Source organism: Hemitrygon akajei, chromosome 3 (genome assembly GCF_048418815.1).
Source record: "Hemitrygon akajei chromosome 3, sHemAka1.3, whole genome shotgun sequence".
Taxonomy (NCBI): domain Eukaryota; kingdom Metazoa; phylum Chordata; class Chondrichthyes; order Myliobatiformes; family Dasyatidae; genus Hemitrygon; species Hemitrygon akajei.
This window is the reverse complement of record NC_133126.1, coordinates 90,770,581-90,788,486: the sequence shown is the minus strand read 5'-3', so window position 1 is coordinate 90,788,486 and position 17,906 is coordinate 90,770,581. Positions and strand designations below refer to the sequence as shown.

Here is a 17,906-nt window from a genome sequence, read left to right as displayed (position 1 = left end):
GAGTGGTTAAATTGAGTGGTGGGACAGGTTGGATAACTCTGCTCCTCTGTCTTGAGGGGAGGGAGTTTGGGGTGAGAAGCGAGTGGGGGAGGGGTTGTTGACACATTAAGTGACAGCTGGGGGTGGGGCTAAGTGGCAGGCAAAGGTGTATACAGGTATACATTGGTTTGTAGGCGGGGGTTCTAGTTAGATGGCAGGTGTGTTTCGGATGCGATGGTAGGGCAGATTGGGATTGTAGAAGGCTAGGTAAAGGGGTGACCTGTTGAATTAGGTGAGATAGCAGGTTGAGGAGGCAGGTCAGGTGGTGGGGGGGGGGGTCAGTTTCAGGAAGGTGGAATCTGATTGGACGAAACCAACTCCTCCCGCTGAGGACCATCAGCAAGAGTGAAGAGCGGTGAGATGTGAGCGGAGAGAGGATCTGTGTGTGTGCTGTCCTGTTGTTGGGGGCTGATGTAATTTCCGCCGCTGGTCTTTAGGACTTGACTAGTCACCTGATTCCCTAGCACGTCGAGCCCGCGGGACGGAGCGGAGGGGAGGGGAGTCTGGGTCCGGCAGCGCAGGAGGGTGAAGGTTACTCCGGACTAGGTACGATGCAGTCCGGACCACACTGAGTTGCCCCTCTTGCCGCAACAGCAGCGATCCGTGGAGGAGCCGAACAGCAGGTAAGCGCAGCCAGCTCGCCCTCTTCCCCCCTTCCCCGGGATACCTGGGAGGGATTCACCCACCACCAACCTCCCCTTCTCCGGCTAGTGGTCTGGGGCGGGATATTCAAAGCCCCCTGGTACCCGCCGTGTCCCTTTCGTGAAGGGAACGGCGGTGTTTTATCGCCCAGCCGGCAGCGTTGTTTCTCCAGAGGACGGTCACCTGCATGGCTGGGCAGAGAAGTAAGTTGGCCAGTAACTGATCAGTTGGCTTTTGATTTGATTTTAAAATTGTCATTTGGGAGAAGTTGAATGCTTTAACCCTGGCCATCCGAGTGTGTTTTATATTCGGCCGCTCAAGGCTCGCTTTTCACTTTCAGTAAAGTTGGTGTGAGATCAATGAAAGGAGCGTATCTCTCCCCCCCCCATCCCGTACACAGTCGGAGCCACTCAGCCCACGCACGATCAACTTTTCCTAGCCCAGGGAGCAGAAACCACCCCAGGTTCAGGAACAGTTATTACCCTTCAGGCTCCTGAACAGCGTGGATAACTTCACCCCCCCTCCGCTCTGATTCCACAGCCAACAGACTAGCTTTCACGAACTCTACAACTCACTTTCTCAGTATTTATATTTGCACGTTCGTTGTTAGTCTGTGTGTGTGCTTCTTTATTCTGTTGTTAATGGCTGCAAGAAGATGAATCTCGGGGTAGTAGATGATGACGGAGACGTTCTGCATGTGCTTCGGTCTTTCGGAATGTCCCACTGCTAGTACTGTCCCTGTGAATTTCCACAGCCGCCCCTCTGGCGCTGTAACCCCCCCCCCCCCCATGCTCTTTGCCCCTTCCTCCTGCTCCTACTCATCAGATGTGGTCCTCCACCATGCCGACCATTTAAGATAATCTCATTTGTCTGCCATTACCCCGTATTCCCTCCGAAACCACACGCTTTCCCCTCCGGCACTTCCTTCCTTCCCCAGTCCGGATCCATTCGCACAACCCGCTCCCTGTACGCTGGCTTGGTCCACCATACCTTGACCTCTGGCAGGCAGCCCCAGCTCCCTCTTTCTCAAGCCCAGCTCCTGCTCCCTGTACTCTGGCTCCTGCCGATCTCCAACCCCAGCTCTCCCTCTGGCTTTGTCCACCATACCTTGACCTCTGGCAGGCAGCCCCAGCTCCTGCTCCCTGTACTCTGGCTCCTGCCGATCTCCAACCCCAGCTCTCCCTCCCTCCCTCCCTCCACCTCGCTCTCCCTCCCTCCCTCCACCTCTAATTTTTCCTCTTCTGACTTGCCTATACCTTAACCCATCTCCTCAACCCCTCCATGTTACTGAACCCACCCCCCCCACCCCCACCACTGCCAGTTACCCCGCCTGGTACCCTTACACTCTCCAGGATCCAGTCGCAGACCCGGATTGCCAACAGCTCCCCATGTCTGTCTGACAATTCTCCCCGCCGTGCACCCCGACCCCTCTGTCTTCCCTGACACATAACTGACTTCGATTTACTTTCCACTGTTACCTCTGACCCCTGGCTTGCCTTTCTCTGGAGCAAGTTTATCTTATCTAAACTATTTAACGTTGTGTATGGTACACCCTGGCGTCACATCACACTCTGCTTGCATCGCCCACCTCCTCCCGTTAACTCTTCCCTCTCCAAGCTGAGATCTCTACAGACTTTTGCTGTTTAGGTTTCATCTGCCAAGGAAGTTCCACTGTGTGCTTGTAACATACATGCAGACTCTGAACCTGCCTCCTCCCAGTGGATTGCTGTCCCTTCAATAAAGTGATGCCCTGGGCTGTGCAGAAGCTTTTGCCCCGGAGCAGAGCTGACCTGCCCTATAACTTGAACCGAAAGTAAAACCCTGTGTTCATACGGTTCCACACGGTGCCTGACACACATCGGCAGCTAAACAAGGACAATGAAATGTGTTGTGATGCTGTTGAAGGGCAGATGAGCCTGTGGGAAGCAACTGTGCTGGGCTACAGACAACCCCAAACAAGTTGTGACTTTACCCTATCCAAAACACGACCTCCAAGCCTCAAGCAAGCGCCTCTTACCCACCTGGTGGAGGTAGAGGGGCCGAGTCTGACAGGGTTTCACGGAGAGGGTGATTACTTATAGCAAAGCCTGTGCCTCTGAACCAGGGACTGATTGATGTCTCAAGAGTTATGGCAAAGTGCCTTGCAGTTCACTGCCAGCTAAACCCATCGAGCCCAGGCAGCAAGCAACTGCGCTGTAGTTTTAATGGTACCTTACGGCAAAACCCCATTGAGGGACTACCAGATCACTGTTCAGCAGCTGTGGTTAGCAACACACACAAATTATGGTGGAACGCAGCAGGTCAGGCAGCATCTATAGGGAGATGTGGATAGCAGGAGGGTTATTGGGATGTAAAACTAACTTCCCATCTGACCCCTGGAACCAGATCCCATGATAACACTTTTGCGTGGTGGGATGGAGATGCGTCTCTAACAAGCCCCTTCCCTCCGCTAGCCTGCAGGTCACCCTTGGGCAAGGTGTAGCACCTGCTTAGCCCCCCCACCCCCGATCAGAGTCACATGAAGCCGTGAGAGCAGGTGGAGGATGGTCGTATGAGCAACTGGCTCATATCACAAGCCCGGTTATGTGACCACTGATGCTGGGCAGACAGTCTCTGAAGGGTATTGATAACGGCTGGGCTCACCCATCTTGTAAAGACACTGCCCAGATGAAAGCAGTGGCAAACCACTTCTGTAGAAAAATTTGCCAAGAACAGTCATGGTCATGGATCATTCATGTCATACAACATGAGGCATGATGATGATGAAGCCAAGGTTCCATCTGACCCCTCGAGGGGAAATGAATGATTCCATGGGAATAGTTTAAAAAGGAACAAGAGTGAGCCCTGGCTAATCCTTGCATTTTAGTGAAGTTGATCTTAAAGTTATTGCTCTTCTGTTTTAGGTATTTTCTTTCTGGAGTATTTTCTTGCATCACAACTATATAAAAATACTTCACTGGCATGAGAGCACTTTGAGACATGGTTATAATTAAAAGGTGTTCCTCAAGTGGAGCCACACACACAGACTGGAGGAACTCGGTGGTCAGGACCCTTCCGGACTGGCTGTTGATCAAATGTCCTTTTCTCTCTGTAGATCCTCGAGTGTTTTGTGTGTTGCTGTAGACTGCAGCGTCTGCAATCTTCTGCATCTCCTCAAATGGATGTTCATTGGAAATGTTGTGTTCGAGTATCTGACTTCTCATTCTAATATTTACTCCCATTAGATCCTGGGTAAATAAGAAAATTGTTTAAAAATTCCACTGATATAGGTCAGATTCCTAATCTGTGTTGAGGAGGTTCATCTATTTACAGAGGTTCTCAACCTTTTTTATGCCGTGGACCCTTACCGTTAACTGAGAGATCCATGGACCCCAGGTTGGCAGCCCCTTGTGTATTAGATATGGTAGGGTCAATTGTCTGAAGTGTGTGTATTTTAATGCTAGGAGTATTATGGGGAAAGGTGATGAACTTGGAGTATGGATCCGATAGGCATTAAGGTGGATAAATCCACAGGGCCTGATGTGATGTACACCAGGTTATTGAGAGAGGCAAGAGAGGAGATTGCAGTTGTTTTGATCAATATCTTTGTGTCCTCTCGAGCCACAGGCGAGGTCCTGGAGGACCAGCGAGTAGTTAATGTTGTTCCATTATTTGAGAAGAGAACCAGGGATAATCTTGGAAACTAGACCAGTGAATCTTATGTCATTGGCAGGGAAGTAACTGGAGAGAATTCCTAGGAATAGGATTTATGAGCATTTGGAAACCATGGCATAATTACGGAGGGGTTGCATAGCTTTGTATAGGGTAAGTCATGTCTTACTAATGATTTGAGTTTTTCTGACAAGATGACGGGTAATTAATGAAGGTAGAGCTACAGAAGTTGTCTACATGGATTTTAGTGAGGCATTTGACAAGGTCCCTCATGGGAGGCTCGTCTAGATGCTTAAGCTGCATGAGATCCACAATAAATTGCCCGTTTGGATTCGGAACTGGCTTGCCCATAGAAGACAGGATAGTGGTCAAAGGTGCTCATTTTAGCTGGAGGTCTGTGATTAGTGGTGTTCCGCAGGGACCTATACTGGGCCCTCTGCTGTTTGTGATGTATATAAATGACCTGGATGAAAATGTAGATGGGTGGGTTAGTAAATTTGCAGATTACACAAAGATTGGTGTTGTGGATAGCATAGAAGACTGGCAATGGGATATAGATCAGTTGCAGGTATGGGTGGAGGAATAGCAGGTGGAGTTTAACCCGACCAAATGTGAAGTGTTGCATATTGGTAGGGCAAATATAAAGTGACAGTGCAGGGCAAGATTCTTAACAGTAATGATGAGCAGAGGGATCTTACAGTCCAAGTTATGACTGTGTGACTAAGTACAACTCGAATACCGTACTTCAGTTTGCTGATGGCACCACTGTCGTTGGCTGAGTCAAAGGTGGTGACGTATCAGCAGGCAGGAGGGAGACTGACAATCTGGCTGAGTGGTGTCACAACAACAACCTCTCGCTCAGTGTCAGCAAGACTAAACAGCTGATTCACGACAGCAGGAGGAGGAAAACAGTGGCCCATGGGCCAGCCCTCACTGGGGATCAGAGGGATGACAACTTTAAGTTCCTTGGTGTTATCATTTCAGAGGACCTGTACTGGACCCAGCACATAGTGTAAGTGCAATTGCAAAGAAAGCACAGCAGCACCTCTACTTCCTTGGAAGTTTGCAAAGACTTGGCATGTCATCTAAAACTTAGACAGATTCTGTAGATGTGTGGTGGAGAGTATATTGACCAGTTGTAACACAGGCTGGTATGGAAACACCAATGACTGAACAGAAAATACTACAAAAAGTAGTGGATATGGCCCAGTCCGTCATGGATAAAGGCCCCCCCCCCCCCCCCCCCATCGCTGAGCTCATCTACATGGAGCGCTGTCACAGGAAAGCAGCATCCATCATCAGGGACCCCCACCACCCAGATCGCGTTGTCTTCTCACTACTGCCATCAGGCACAGGAGCCTCAGGCCCCTCACCACACGTTCAGGAACAGTTATTCTATTCAATGGTCTCACTTTTAAGGACTCTTTATCTCACGTTCTCTATTTATTGCTTTTTTTTCATTTGTATTTGCACACTGGTTGCCCACCCTGTTGGGTGCTGTCTTTCCTTCATTCTATTATGAATATTGAATTTAATGAGTATGCCCACAAGTACATCTCACTGTTGTCTATGTTGATATGCAATCTATGTACTTCGATAATAAATTTGTTTTGAACTTTGACCTTTGGTCAATAAGGTGGCTAAGAAAGCATATGGCATATTGCCTTTATTAGTTGAAGCACTGAGTTCAAAAGTCAGGAAGCTTTATAAAACTAGTTAGGCCGTATCTGCAACCTGTTCTGGTTGCCTCACTATAGGAAGGATGTCGAGGCTGCAGAAGGGGTTTGGCAGGATGCTGCCTGGAGTAGAGAACATGTGCTACAACGAGGGGTTGGGCAAATTGGAGTCGTTTTCTCTGCAGCGGCAGAGGCTGAGGGAAGATCTGGTTGAGGTTTATAAAATTGAGAGGCATAGATAGAATTAACGGACAGTATCTTTTTCCAAGGTTGAAATAGCAGAGGACATACATTTAAGGTGAGAGGGGATGGTGTAAATTCACAGGAGATGTGAGGGGCAAGTTATTTTTACACAGCAGTGGGATTTTGGATTAGTAGTCGAGGCAGCTATGTTAGAGATGTTGAGACAGGCACATTGAATGTGAGGAAAATGGGAGGATATGGACATTGTGTAGGCAGAGGGGATAGTTAGGTTGGCCATTTGAGTACTAATTCAATTGGCTCAGCACCACATTGTGGGCCGAAGGGCCTGTTCCATGTTCTATTATCTGGGGTCACAGTCAGTGCCTCTGGACCAGGAGAAGATGGAGCTTGAGTGGCATCACTGGGGTGAAGAGGGTGTGCCGCGAGTCCGTGAATGGTCTTTGATTACTGTCCACTGACCTCTGCTCCATGGAGCAGCTTTGAGTAAGGAAGAACAGAAAATGCTGAAGACACTCAACAGGTCGGGCAGCAAGTGCAACAATGAACATTTCCGGTCTAACAAGTGGTCTTGGACCTGAAATGTTAACTGTTGCTTTCTTGACCTTTGCTGACTGGACTTGGTGTTTCCAGCATTTATACATTTTTGCTTTTGTTTCAAATTTCTGCTGTTTTTTCTCCCCCAAGGGAAACACTGTGTCCCTGTGGCTGAAGAGTATTTGTTTTGCACATGGGCAGAGTAGTTGGTGAGGCTGGCACCTTCTCCTTGGCAAGGATCAAGGCAACAGTCCACCCCATCAATATGTTTCACCCTGGCATTTCACAGGGCGTGCAAATATCAGTGCTCTTCACCCTGATTGATACGCTTGTCCTCCGTTCACATTAACATATCTCCATGAGCTGATGCTTTGCATGCAATTTATTCCTCTCCTGACTGGGTCAGAGGTTGCAGAGCTGAATTATATCGTCACAAGCTACCTGCCATCTGTTCCTTATAAGAAACAGCAGTAGAGAGAAGTGCCTCGGTTAATGCCATGTCTAAATCCGTTTGAGTCTGCAAATTCTTTTGTGGATTGTAATTTTTTTTTCCTGCGGCACCTGATTAGTTTAGCTATCACATTGCTCACGATGGAGTCCTACAGCATGGAAAAAGGCTAATTAGCTAATCACAATCCCATTTAAGCAAGTCCCATTTGCCTGTATTTGGCCCACATCCCTCTAAACCTGGGGTCCACGGACCTCTCAATTAATGGTAGGGGTCCATGGCATAAAAAAGGTCGGGAACCCCTGCTCTAAACCTTCCTATCCATGTATCTGTAGAAGTGCCTTTAAATATTGTTAATGTACCTTCCTCTGGCAACTCATTCCGTATACTGACTGCCATTTGGATGAAAAGTCTGCTGCTGAACCTCCTATTAAATCTGTCCCCTCTTACCTTAAACTTCAGTGCTTTACTTCTTGATTCCCCAATCAGGGAGTAAAAGACTGTGTCCTTCGTGATTCCATATACTTCTATAAGACCACCCCTCATCCTCCAGTGCTCCAAAGAAAATAGTCCCAACCTGCTCAGAATCCATCCCTTAAAACCTGGCAACATCACCTCTGCGTTCTCTCCAGCTTCAGAGCATCTTTCCTCTGGTTAGCAGGTTGGACTTTAGTTGATCTGCCTTTCGTGAGTGGGAGCATTCCTACTCTTCTGACTGACACAGCAGATGCTACGGTCGGACGTCTCGTAGATGGACAGCATCTCCATCTCGGCTTCAGTAATAGCTGTGAATCAAAGAGACTCTCTTTCAGTCTCTTGCATTTCTCGGAACAGCCACAAGTCAGTGCAACGCACCTCGTGGCCATTAAGCTGCGTCAGAATTTTGGGCTCGGGGTTGGATGGCCCGTTGTATGGGGAAAGGTAGGAGAGGCCAGGCTTGCGTTCACTGGTTTAGAAGAGTGAGAGAGGTCTCGATCGACACAATCAGGATAGATGTGGAGAGGGCCTTTCCTTCCGAGGGAGAATCTATAGCTAGGAAGGTGTCTGTTCTTAAAGGAAACAGTAGCCGTCCATTCAAGACTGTTTTCTCTGTGTCTCTGCTTTTGGAACCTGGAAGGGTGCTGGAAGCAGACTCTTTCAGTACGTCTAGGACCGAGGTAGAGAGGTTCATGATAAAGCAAGGGGGTGAGGGGTAGATGGGGGATGTGGAGGTGAGATTGCAGTCAGGTCAGCTATGACCTCATTGAGTGGCCTCCTGCTGTGCATGAAGTGGTGAGGGTGTAGGCACTTCCTGTAACAATGGAGGGGATGCATAACAATCCCACCATTAAAGCCAGGCACATGGGCATAGGGAGAAGCAGCTCACCCCAGCAGGTTAGAATGGACTGCAATACTGGACATTTACAAAATGTCATCATGTCAAAAAGATTGAGTTATTATACTGGGGATGGAGTTGTGCACAAATACACCATTTCTGCTTGTGCACCAGGCGCTAACGTTCTTGGAGTTGCTTGTCATTCAAAATACTGGGCTTTCTAAAAATGCAGATTTGATGTGGTCGTGTGTGTCCACTCCAGTCGTTATTCTGCCCCGTGTGAGAGGGTTGAACAGTTTAATTATAAGCCAGTGCTTGCTCCATCCTGGTTTGCTGTCTGCCACAATCCTTGACTGTAATTTGCTCCCCAGTCAGTCGCTAACCTTGCCGCTGCTGTTGTAGCAGTGTCAACCCCAGGCACACAGCGCCCGCCAGCTGGCTGTCTGTTGGCAGCTCCGTCCAAGTCCGGGTGCAAGAGCTCTTGCATCACTGAATCCACCATTGCAATAAAGGTTCCCCTCGGTCTCTCAGTGACTAGAGAGGGATCACGATTTACATGAAACCCTCGGAGTCACTCCTCCCCTGCTTTCCAGAGAATCATGTTGGAGGGACATGCCTACTTCCACTCAAGAGGAGAAGATTTGGTTTGATGTTTCATCATTTCAGCAGTCCCTCAGTGCAGTAAAATGGCTCACTTCCGCTCTGACCTTTCCAAATTATTGATGGCTTGACATCTGGATCACCTGGGTCCCATTTCCTAGGCCCACTTAAACTCACTGGGAAAATTTAATATGCTGTGGTAACCTTTTAAAAGAAAAACAAACGAATTAAGTGTTTTTGAGTAAAATCTGAGAGTGCAGTATCACCAAAGTCCTCAGCAAGCCCAGTTATCAGAATTTGATTGTACTGTGCTGGTGTGTTTCCTGGAAAGGACCTGAAGCTGCCCCTCTGGCTGTGACTCTGTGTACCCTTTATAGTGTAGTATCTGTTCTACAAAGGTCAGGGAAATTTCTGGTGTACACATGGCCGGTTTGTGCTCATTAGTCCTTCCTTAACTGGCTGAGAGGTAGCAAGCCCAGAGCGACAGCCGTGTTCATGGATCCCCTAAACTAGAAGATCACGAGTTCGATTCTCAGAGCGGCAACTCGAGGACGTAATCCAAACTGACAAATGGGCGGAGTGCTGCTGCGTTGCTCAAGACAGCAGTTTGCGAATGCGAGCGGAGCCCACCAGTGGGGTTTTGCCGTTTGGCAGAATCAGTGAAGGTCATATTGCATGCAGGAATGTAGGCTTGTCTGAATGCTTTGACTACCGCTGATTAGCAAGAGTGCAAGGTGTGCAGAAACTCAATGGCAGTTTAATCTTGGGCTTCCTTTGCTGTTACTGTACACTGATATGTTGTTTTGGATGTGAACCAGATCGCGGTGTGGCTTCCCACTCAGTGTCCTCTTTGTTAACGTTTACATATTTTCCCTTTGCTGCACTTGGCTCTTGTATTGTCTCACCGACTGTGTCTGCACATGCGATATCCCTGTCTCTGAGTATCATCTTCACTTGCTTTCTTCCCCTCCAAGTCGCCCTATTGTAAGTTTGTTTGTTTTCCCCTTTGATCTCATCTCCAGTCCCCGTTCCCTGTCTCTGTGGGTTTGAGACTATCACATTCACTGTTTTAGGAACAGTTTCTTCCCCTCTGCATCATATTACTGAAAGGCCCATCAACAAAACCTCACTATTTCATTGCTCTGTTTGCAGCACTAATACAGTATATAAATATTACTGTAACTTGTAATATGATTTATGTACTGCACTGTACTCTGCTGCAAAACAATAAATTTCATAGATATGTCAGTGATAATAAACCTGATTATATTATTTCCATTTTTGTGCTATTTTTAATTTAACTGTTTAATATACGTATTTCCCTCTGTAATTGACTTGCATTTTTTCTGTATTTCTCACATATTGCATTGTACTCCTGACGCAAAGTTAACAAATTTTGCGACACATGCCGGTGATAATAAACCTGATCTGATTCTGTTTGTCCCTACCTGAGGTGACACGGCTACTGTCTCATGGCTCCAGCGACCCAGGTTAAATTGTGATCTCCAGTGCTGTCCGTATGGTGTTTGCACAATCTCCCTGTGACTGTGTGGGTGCTCCCGTTTCCTTCCTTGTCCTTGAGGAGTGTGGGTTGGTAGGTTAACTCAGGGCCATGAATTCTGGGGTCTAGGCCAGTGGTGGAATCTGGGGGCAGTTGTGAAAATATGGGGAGATGCGGTTACAGGGAATTATCCTTTTTCCTTGCCAGCTTTATGTTTCTGCTTCTCTCTGACAATTCCAGCTTTTGTCGAACTGCTACATTTTGACATTGTTGCATCTCCCAATGTGCATTAACAAAGAAAGTTTGAAAGTCTTGCCAAATAAGCAGATTGTGCAAAAGGGTGGTACTGGTTTGGTTTTTAAATAAAAAGCTAAAGTTTTTAAGCAAGGAAAGAGATTGAGAACATTGGGGTCAAATGGAATGCCAAGGTACCGCTTGAGACAGTAACTGGGGAGAGGGGAGGATCAGCGATTGAATAGCGGAGATTGTGCTGCACACAATCTCTTGCTTGGGTTTGGTTGGAGACTACTCTGCCTAGTTAGTACAAGCAGCCAATCAGATGGAGTGCCAGGGGTCAAGTGGGGTGCCTGTTGTGTACACCAAGTCATTTTTAATATCTATGTGGAAATTAACATCTTTACTGATATTGTTCCCAAGGGACAGCATGTAGCTAATGTATAACCTTGAGATTTATCTTCTCTCGATAGCCATGAAACAAAGAAAAAGCATGGACGTCATTCAAAGAGAAACAGCAAACCCACCCACCCCCCGCACAAAAAAAGAATGACTACACAATCATCAACCCCAAACACACCTCCCCCACACAACCCACAACTAGCACATCGCCCCTCTACCACATGACACACAACAAGAACGTCAGCCCTCAACTCCCCTTCCCCCGCACAAAACACAGCAAGAACATCGAACCCCCTCACCCCACACGAAAACCAAGAAAGGGCAGGCAAGACCAGAATATAAAAGCCATAAAACTGAAAGAAGCCCTTTGTCCATGAAAGCGGTGGTTCAAACCGTAAACGCAGCTACTCAACAACATCCTCTGACATCTTCGAAAGAGAGACATCACTCGAACACAGAGGTCTACCCTCTGGCAACTGTGAGCTCAACACGGTGATAAGCTCCAGCAGGGGGGGGGATCCCAACAGCGAACCAAAGGCAGGCAGTCAGCTCCTTCGTCTCGATGTTTCAATCTCCCTCGACGCTTTAGCCAGCGATTAATCTGTGAAATGGAGTTGAACATCATCTCGAAGTTTCTTCACCCGGAGGACGCTCTCTTCCCGGAGACAGCAACTTCATTCAGTCAATCTCCAGAATGTAAATCGGAGGATCTCTCAGTCCCAGAAACACATTTGAGATGAAAGCACAGACGTAAAAGAAGTGAGAATTCACAAACACGAGGAAATCTGCAGATGCTGGAAATTCGAGCAACACACACAAAATGTTGGTGGAACGCAACAGGCCAGGCAGCATCTGTAAGAAGTACAGTCGACGTTTCGGGCCAAGACCCTTCATCAGAAGTGAGAATTAGTAGTTTTGTGGACTATGTGGAAGATGTTGACTGAGGGAGCGTTGTACATTGGTACCATCTTGACTGAAAGATAAGGCAATCATGGTGTCTCTGTCTCTCATGTAGTGTCACCGTGTCATCCTGTTTATTTACATCAACTGGTCCCAATTCGCTAACCAGCAAAGGAAGATGGAAAGGGGCATTTTTTTCTCTCTGCTTGTCTTCCAAGTTCCCTTCCTTAAGAGAAGGCATGTGAACGTTAATAAACAGCAGGCAGGCAGCCACCCGCGTCGCAGGTTGAAGGGGAAGTTCTGTTGAACATTCATCACTGCCAACTAAGTACAGCACACATCAAATGTGTACAGTGCAGATTCCCACATCACTGACGTATCCTGCCGGTGCGGTAATGTGTTAGGGGTACACTGTAACTTTTCCCTAGTGTGTAGGGAAAATGAGATTGGTAGAGAATTAATATTGATGGTCATCATGGGCTCACTATCTCACTCAGTCTGTAACAAAGGGTGGTTGGCTGTGCCCTGTTGAAGGGTATACATGTACACCGATGCCTCTGAACGGAAAATCCCCCAAAATGTGGTGGATATGGCCTAGTCCATCATGGGTAAAGCCCTCCCCACCATTGAGCACATCTACATGGAGCAGAGAAGCAACGTCTGTCATCAGGGATGCCCACCACCCAGGCCATGCTCTTTTCTTGCTATTGCTATCAGGAAGAAAGTACAGGAGCCTCAGGACTCCAAATACTGGGTTCAAGAACAGTTACTACCCCTCAACCATCAGACACTTGAACCAGTGGGGATAACTTCTCTTGTCCCATCACTGAAATGTTCCCACAGCCTATGGAATCACTCTCAAGGACACTTCATCACAAGTTCTTGATAATTATTGCTCATTTATTATTATTATTTCTTTTTGAATTTGCAGTTTTGTTGTCTTCTGCACTCTGGTTGAATGCCCAAGTTGGTGCAGTCCATCATTGATTCTGTTATGGTTATTATTCTATTGTGGATTTGTTACCTTAAGGCAGTGAATCTCAGGGTTGTATACAGTGACATATTTACAGTAATTTGATAATAAATTTACTCCGAACTTTGAACTGATGCAAGAGTGAAAGCATAGGAACAAAGTTTATTGATGCCATTAATTAATGGGATCTTTGTGAAGAAGGTATGTTGTCTCACACCTCCAGTGTCCCAAGGTAATGCTGACCTCAGGTGCTGTCTGTGTGGAGTTTGCTTGTTTTCTCTGTGTCTGCATGTATCCTGTCATTTCAAGGACTTTAATTGACCAGTGTGAATTGTCCTTAGTGTGCAGGTGAGTGGTAGTGACCGCGGGGAGTTAATGGAAGTGAAAGGGATGAGTGTATTATTGGTATAAATGGGTGCTTGGGGGGTGGGGGTTAACCTGGACTCTTTGGGCTGAAGGGCCTGTTTCTGTTCTGCTTATCATCACAACATGCTTTTTCCCCAAACATGAGTACAAGATGTGTTTACACTAGTTCTAGACACTCATTATCTATCGCTGGTGTCCTTGACCGTGCGCTTTCATCTTAGAGCTATGAGTAAGCAAAACTTGCAGTAGTGTTCCTTTGTGTACGTGATGGAATTTAATAGACTCATAGGAAAAGAAACGGCTTGCAAAATGAGCCCTTCAGCCCATCAAGTCCATACCAACCATCAATCTTCCATTTACACTAATCCATAAGACCATAAGACAAAGGAGCAGAAGTCGGCCATTCAGCCCATCGAGTCTGCTCTGCCATTTAATCATGAGCTGATCCATTCTCTGATTTAGTCCCACTCCCCCGCCTTCTCACCATAACCTTTGATGCCCTGGCTACTCAGATACCTATCAATCTCTGCCTTAAATACACCCAATGACTTGACCTCCACTGCCGTCCGTGGCAACAAATTCCACAGATTCACCACCCTCTGGCTAAAAAAGTTTCTTCACATCTCTGTTCTGAAAGGGCGCCCTTCAGTCCTTAAGTCATGCCCTCTCATACTAGACTCTTTCACCATGGGAAACAACTTTGCCACATCCACTCTGTCCATGCCTTTCAACATTCAAAATGTTTCTATGAGGTTCCTCCTCATTGTTCTAAACTCCAAGGAGGACAGTCCAAGAACAGTCAAACGTTCCTCATATGTTAACCCTCTCAGTCCCAGAATCATTCAGTGAATCTTCTCTGAACCCTCTCCAACGTCAGCACATCCTTTCTTAAATAAGGAGCCCAAAACTGCACACAGTCTTCCAAGTGAGGTCTTACCAGTGCCTTATAGAGTCTCAACATCACATCCCTGCTCCTATACTCTATTCCTCAAGAAATAATGCCAACATTGCATTCACCTTCTTCACCACCGACTCAACCTGGAAGTTAACCTTAAGGGTATCCTGCACAAGGACTCCCAAGTCCCATTGCATCTCAGAACTTTGAATTCTCTCCCCACTTAAATAATAGTCTGCCCGTTTATTTCTTCTACCAAAGTGCATGACCGTACACTTTCCAACATCGTATTTCATTTGTCACTTCTTTGCACATTTCCTCAATCTATCCAAGTCTCTCTGCAGCCTCTGTTTCCTCAGCACTCTCGGCCCCTCCACTCAGCTTTGTATCATCAGCAAACTTAGCCACAAAGCCATCTACTCCATAATCCAAATCCTTGATATACAACAGCCCCAACATGGACCCCTGTGGAACACCACTTGTAACCGGCAGCCAGCCAGAATGGGATCCCTTTATTCCCACTCTCTGTTTCCTGCCAATCAGCCAACGAAGGTAATCCTGCTACCTCAATCTTTTTATTTAGTGCTTGGGACATTATCAACTCAACCCAGATTCTGTTCAGCAAGGGGAAATTTACAGCAGCCAATTAACCTTTGAACCCACATGTCTCTGTGGTGCTGGAGTAGTCACTGGGAGAACGTGCAAAGTCCACGTAGATAGCACCCAAGATCAGGATTGAACCTGGGTGTCTAGTGTTCTGCACCACTGTGCTGTCCTCGGTCAAGGGGTCTGAGGGGTGTGAGGCAGATGCAAATTGTGTTGAACTCCTGAGATCAGTGACCTGCCCTTGGTATAGTCATTGCTGGATAAAAATGGCAGAGCACTGTACAGGTTAACTGGAATCGAGGAGGGAGCAATTCCTGCTGAAATGGATGGGTTGAGTCACAGGCCCAGAGTTTTCAATCAGGAATTTTGTGCTGCTCCAACGTTGGGTTTAATGAGGTTTAAGACATGTGGTTCTCAAATGGGCTTGTCTCAGCTCCTTGTGCTTCAGTTGCTGTTGCCTCTCAACAACTGAGCTGCTCTGCTGACTGTTCTGTACAGTATTTGATTATCGAGCCTTGTCTTAATGTGGCTGTCATGCAGAAAGACACTTGGCTCATTGTGCACTGGTTATTCCAATTAACATAGTTTGCGAGCATTGAGTGTGAGAGAGTAGGTGGAAATGTTTGGGTAAGTCCAGGGCCTTATGAGTTCCGTAGAAAGTTTTGTTTGACCATATCTTTTTGGCAATTTCTTTTAAATTTTCAAAGCGGCCCTTGACCCCGAAGACCAGTTTGCTCAATGCCACAAGAGGCAGATTGTGACTTCCTGCCATTTTGTTTTCTTTCTGAGAATGTGTGGGAGCATCAGAGGTGGTAGGGGAGGTGAGTTTGTGTAAGATCTGGCATCATATTCCAGACCAGAATGAGGGAATTCTGCACTGCCTGAGATTTTCAACTGAACTGTGAAACTGGGGCTCCATCAGCCATGTACTTGACTACTGATTTATATAAATCCTTCCCTGTGTTTACAGTACTGTGCAAAAGTCTTAGGCACATACGTATAGGTAGGGTGCCTAACACTTTTTCCACAGTGCAGTATTTGTCAATGTGGAGTGGAGAGCAAGTTTGTAGATCTGGTGGGAGCAAAGGATGTTGGGAATGGTGAGGATGGAGTGCTGTGGGACAGGTGGCAGAGAAGGAGTGTTAGGGATGGGTGCAAGTGTATTGATCATTACAGAATGTCTCTCTGGTGCTACCCACTCCCTCCCCTCTCTCTTCCCCTTTTCCAACCATAATTCCCCTCTCCCTGCCCCCTTCCCACTCTCAGTCCACAACAGAGACCTAGATCAGAGTCAGGTTTATTATCATTCACATATATCATGAATTTTTTTTTTGCGATAGCAATACAGTGCAATGCATAAAATTACTACAGCACTGTGCAAGTCTAGGGCTCACTAGCTGTATACATGTGTCTCAGACTTTTGCACAGTGCTGTATTTAATCAGTCCTGATGCAGGGTCTCGACAATTCCTTCCCACTATTTGCCATAAATGCTGCTCGACCTGCTGAGTTCCTCCAACAGCTTGTTGCTTGCTCCTGCCCTGTATTTGCCCCTCAGTCGATGCCGTGTGAAACTGGTGATTAGTTTGTGTGTGCTGAGCTACTGTAAAACCATTTTGTTTGCTCACCATCCAGACAGATTATTCCATACATCAATGCGGTACGAAAGGAAAACAAGACCAGAGTGTACATCGCAAACACGAGATTCCGCAGTTGCTGGAAATGCAAACACAAAATGCTGACATTCACTGAGTGATCACATTATTAGGTACACCTGCTGTTACTGCAAACAGCCAATCATGTGGCAGCAACTCAATGTGTAAAAGCATGCAGACGTGGTCAAGAGGTTCAGTTACTCAGACCAAACATCAGAATGGCGAAGAATGATCTAAGTGACTTTGACTGTCAGACAGGGTGGTTTGAGTATCTCAGAAACTGCTGGTCTCCTGCCATTTTTCACACACAATAGTCTCTGGAGTTTACAAAGAAACAAAAAGCATCCAGCGAGCGGCAGCTAGGTGGGCGAAAACACCTTGTTAATGAGAGGTCAGAGGAGAATGACCAGTTTTTTTTTTCAAGCTAACAAGACGGCTACACTAACTGAAATAAGCAGGTGTTACGGGAGTGGTGTGCAGAAGAGTGTCTCTGAACACACAGCACGTCGAACCTTGAAGTGGATGGACCACAGCAGCAGAGCACACCAGGTTCCTCTCCTGTACCTAGTAACGTGGCCACTGAGTGTATGGTACCATTGCTGGGAGTGCAGTGCTGGCAGACAGATAGACCATGATGAGATAGACAGAGATCAAGACTTCATCTTTATCGTACAAGAGGTCTGTTCTTACAGTCGTGCGATATAGAAGCCATCCTTGAGCCCAGGGTTTGTGTTTTCCATCTTTTGCTTCTCTGCTCAGTAGAAGTGGAGAAGAATGTCTGGGGTGGGACCGGTCTTTAATTATGTCAGCTACTTTCCCAGCAAGCGTTGCCAGAGAAAATGGAGAGGAGGCTGGTCTTCCTGAGAGACTCGGTTGTGTTCGCAGCTCCTGGAAATTTCTTGCGTCCCTGGCCAGAGTAGTTATTATACCAAAATGTGATGCGTCCAGATAGGCTGCTTTCTGCAGTGCATCTGTAAAACATCATTGAGGGTTACCAGGGACAGACTGAATTTCCTTTTCTTTCTAAAAAGATAGGGGCATTCTCTTCAATATGACCACCTTGCTGTTTATGGCCACTTCATCTTCCAGTCTTAAAGCAGATCCTAATCTTCTCCATTGCTGTAAAGGTACTGAGGCCGTGTGCTGTGGTGGAGGAAGCTGATGGGAAGATGCAGGTCCGTATGTTCTGCAGGAAAGGCTAACTTCTATTGTTTTCAGTTGCCTTGCTTTGTCGGCTAAGATGATTGAGACTTGTTTTTGTGCTTC

General features: G+C 46.9%; 1 protein-coding gene across 2 annotated transcripts in view; it reads left to right on the top strand.

The window, feature by feature from the left end:
• The first annotated feature begins 416 nt into the window (after positions 1 to 416).
• Positions 417 to 17,906, top strand: part of plekhh1 (pleckstrin homology domain containing, family H (with MyTH4 domain) member 1) — a 255,781-nt gene continuing 238,291 nt past the window's right edge. For both annotated transcript variants that reach the window (XM_073040330.1, XM_073040329.1), the window contains exon 1: positions 417 to 662. The gene's annotated coding sequence lies outside the window, so the exon portion shown is untranslated. The remainder of the gene's footprint in view (positions 663 to 17,906) is intronic.